Source organism: Coffea arabica, chromosome 1e (assembly GCF_036785885.1).
Source record: "Coffea arabica cultivar ET-39 chromosome 1e, Coffea Arabica ET-39 HiFi, whole genome shotgun sequence".
Classification (NCBI taxonomy): Eukaryota; Viridiplantae; Streptophyta; class Magnoliopsida; order Gentianales; family Rubiaceae; genus Coffea; species Coffea arabica.
In genome coordinates, this window is record NC_092311.1 from 5,817,541 (window position 1) to 5,822,332 (window position 4,792).

The window sequence follows — 4,792 nt, forward strand, 5'->3', positions numbered from 1 at the left end:
GAAGAGGTTACGAAAAATACAAAAGGAAATTATAATATATAAAAATAAATATACATGACCTAGAAAAGAGAAATACAACATAACAGGTACGAGATGCTAAAATACATTACTCAAACTTTCCTTCTTATAGAGGGAGAAAGAGCGTGCTAAGATTAAAAAATCACACTCATTCATTTCTTATATTTGAAGGATGACTTTCCTAACCTAGTCAAGCAAACGAACTAACATATTTCTAATTTCCTAAAATGAGATGCAATTCTAAATGATATGGTCCAAACATATAGAGGGTAAGGGAATAATAGTAGAGAAAATATCATGCAAATGAAAATAACCTAAACATAGGAAAAATTTATGAAATGCAATAAATGTCATGCAAAATGTGATTCTAGCATTTAGGCAGTCCTAAGGGTCTAACATTGGACTAATCCATTTCTATAAGTTCTCACTAGCGTTGGACTAATGAGAAATCGAGAAGAAATGGCACAACTAACATTGGACTAGTATGGTGACGTCATGCATTTATTATAAATAAAGCATATAAAGAATAATTAAACGAAATAAACACATAGAGCACATAACACAAAAGTATAATACCTGGATGCAAAGATTCTAAAGAAAGCTAATAAACACATAAACACGCAAGCATGCAAGCACACAATCAAAGAAACGCACATAAAGACCTAACTATTACATTTGGGGTCCTAACTACAATCTAAGGGGGAAATTTGAAAAATAATAATCTAACTATTACATACATTTAACTAATTACATTTTTTTGGCAAAATACAATTTATCTATTACATGGTCTAACTAAATACATTTCTTGAACACCTATCTATTACAATTTGGCATTTAAATACCCTCCAAATATCCATCAAAAATTAAATATAATAAATGAAAATTTAAGAATGAATAAAATGAGTAAATACAAGAAAAATTACTAGAAACATGCAATTACACATAAAAAACACATAGGAGCACATAAAAGAATTTAAAATAATAATAGAAGGTACTCTCTCGAAATTGTGGTTAAATGAGGTAAAATTCGCCCTATTTATACTCTAAAATCAACAAAATAGTCAAGACACTAATTTAATTAACAATTAAAAAGAAAAATATAAACATATAGCAAATTCACTTCATTACTATAAAGAAATATAAATAACCCTAAACTCCTAAAATTTTACTAATTAAATGCATTTAAATGAGGCAAGATTAACAATTAAAGAAGATAAACAACTTATATTTAAGAAATCAAAACTGCCAGGGACCTAATTACAAAAATTAAGAAATTTTTTAGAGTCAAATTATAATTATAAACAAATATTAGGGGTCAAAATAAAAAAATAAAGCTTAGGGACTAAATTGTAATTAAATTATGAACCTAATTTAAAACATTTAAAATTTTTAGGGTCACAGTAGAATTACTCAGAAGACCAAGGACTTAACAGCAAAATCCATTTTCTAGTTTTTTAAGAGAAAGGCCTAAACTTTCTTGGCCCAATGAAAAAACATAGAGAAAAGATGGACTGCCCGTTCATTTTCCACCCAAAAAACATTGGGCTCTTGGCTCCATAGCCCAAATGCAAACCCAAGGAAAAGATTAGTCTTGGCCCAAGGAATTTGTAGCCCATAACACATTTATCAAATTTTTTTGGCCCAATTTGGATCAAATCAAATAAAACAAGCAAGAGAAAAATGGAAGAAAATAGAGAGAAAAAAGAGAAGAACAATCCGGCAGGTCGACTAGCTGAAAACTGCAAAAATTCCGGCCAAACTAGGCAGAATCCTGCCAGAATCGCATTTCTCAACCTTTTAAGCCCGGATTTTTACATAAACGTGAAGCTCATGTCATTTTGAACTTAAACAAACATCAAACAAAATCCAAAAATCACATAATCATGAAAAAATATGGGATCTAAGTCTCTTGAACATGAACATCCATAAACTCACTTAAATCTCCTGTATTAATGTTGAATCAAGCAAGGATAACTTGGAAAAATACCTAACAAAGCTTTAGAACCAGATTAAAACTCGAAAAATGCGGATGGAAGCGGGTTGATGCATTAGACATGAGGAGCAGGATCTTTAGTATGATTTGTAAATTAAAATTAAGAAATAAATTCTAAATCAACATACCTTGAGACGTTGAAGACATTTTGGAGAAGAATTCCACAGCCTTTCACCAAGTTTTCCAGTCACCAACGTTGTAAACTATAAACCTTTGCTATCTGGCCTTTCCTCACCTAACTCTCTATTATGTTATTTTAGTGATGGGTGAAAATAACATATATCAGAGTGGTAAGAGGGACCAGGAGCCCTAGAGTATTTATAGAGTCACAATCCTTCCCATCATGGAATAATGATAGACTCTAATATTTTCAGATATATGATACTTTATTTGATAAATATTATAATAAGATATAGCTTAACAATCACTGTAATTATCAAATAAAGCACCACATATAATACGTCTCTATATAACGAATATTGGACTCATTACTTCCTCCAATTTGTCTATCTTTAGGATTCTAAGACCATCAACATAAATCTATTTATGTGGTTATTTATCTCATAAGCTAGTGAGATAACTATTGAATATTGAAACAATATCATGTGGTCATGTAGGCCACACTAAATTCCAACATTCTCCCACTTGGACAAATGACCACATAAATTTGATAGTTCAAAATCAATAAACAAAAGAAGTGGCCACAACAAAAATGTTTACCCTACATTGTTATTAAAATGCGGTTATATGTTGATGTTGACAAACATATTCCCTTCCATATATCACAATTTTAATAACTAGATGTAGATAAACTAATTGAGGAAGAAATGAACTAAAATAAGAATGTTCATTGATGGTCCATATATTATATCTTGATTAATTTCTTTCGAAAATACAAGATGTGCACAAAGTAGGAAATAATATATGATCAATTATGTGTCTAGAATTATACATAATATTCAAAAAATAGAAAGACCCATGGAACTGACACGTTCTTGAAATTTCTTTGGCGCCAATGCTTTTGTTAATGGGTCTGCAAGCATCAAATCAGTCTTTATATGCTCCATGGACACCTTTTGCTGTTGGATTCTTTCTCGAACAACATGAAATTTTAATTCAATGTGCTTAGATTTACTAGAGCACTTGTTATTTTTTGAGAAAAATACAGCTGCAGAATTATCACAATATACCATAATACGTCGGGATATAAAATCCGTAATTTGAGGACCTTCAATAAAATTCCGCAACCAAATGGCTTGAGAAGTAGCTTCATGACAAGCTATAAATTCTGCTTCCATTGTGGAAGAAGCAGTTATAGTTTGTTTTGCACTTTTCCATGATACAGCTCTACCAACGAGCATGAAAACATATCCAGAAGTAGATTTCATACTATCAATACATCCATAAAATCCGAATCCGAGTATCCAACAATTTCAAAATGATCACTATGCTTATAGTGAGTATTAAATTTTTGGTACCCTAAAGATATCACATCACCTTTTTAACTACAGTCCAGTGATCAAATCCTGGATTACTTTGAAATCTACCAAGCATTCCAATTGCAAAACTAATATCAGAGCATGTACAAGTTGAGCATACATCAAACTTCTTACAGCTGAGGCATATGGTACTTTTTCTATTTTATGTCGCTCAAGATCATTCTGAGGACATTGACTTTGACTCAATCTATCAACTTTAATAATGGGACATGGAGTTGCTGAACAATTTTGCATTTGAAATCTTTCAAGAACTTTGGTTATATAAGATCTTTGAGATAAACCAAGAATTTTCTTGGATCTATCCTTGTGAATCTCAATGCCAAGCATGAAAGATGCATTTTTCATATCTTTCATTTCAAAGTTCTTAGAAAGAAATCTTTTAGTCTCATGCAATAAACTTAACGCATTAGTGGCAACTAATATTTCATCAACATACAAGATCAAAAATATGAACTTACTCCCACTAACCTTTACATATACACAATCATCAAGTTTATTTTCTTGAAATCCAAAGGATGCAATGGTATCATGAAACTTAAGATACCACTGACGGGATGCTTGTTTAAGCCCATATATTGATCTTTTAAGTTTACATACAAAATGCTCTTTACCTTCTTCCTTAAACCCTTCAGGCTGTTGCATGTAAATTTCTTCATCTAGATTTCCATTTCAAGAAAGCCATTTTTACATCCATTTGATGTAGTTCTATATCATAATGAGCTACAAAGGCCATAAATATACGAAAAGAATTTTTTTTGGATACTAGAGAGAAGGTTTTATTATAATCTATGCCTTCTCTTTGAGTGAACCCTTTGGCCACTAGTCGGGGTTTATAACGATCAATATTAACTTTTGAATCCCGTTTGGTATTAAATACCCATTTACATTGAATAGGTACGAGACCCTTAGGTAATTCAATCAATTCCTAAACTTGATTAGCCTGCATAGATGCCATTTCATTTTTCATAGTATCCATCCATTCATTTAATTCACTATTGCTTATGGCTTGTAAAAATGTTAATGGATCATCATCAATACCTGTGCCATTTTGTTCTTGCAGATACACTAAATAGTCATCCGAAACTGCATTGGTCTTTGTTCTTTTTGACCTTCGTAGAATCTAATGATCATCAGATTGTGTATCTGTGTGAATAATGGTATCGTTATTAGGATGTGATGTTTCAGAAATTTCCTTTGATTCTAGAATTAACACCATATCCCTTTTATCATGGCTCCTACTAAAATTCCCATTTGCAAGAAATTTAGCGTTATTCGATTCCAT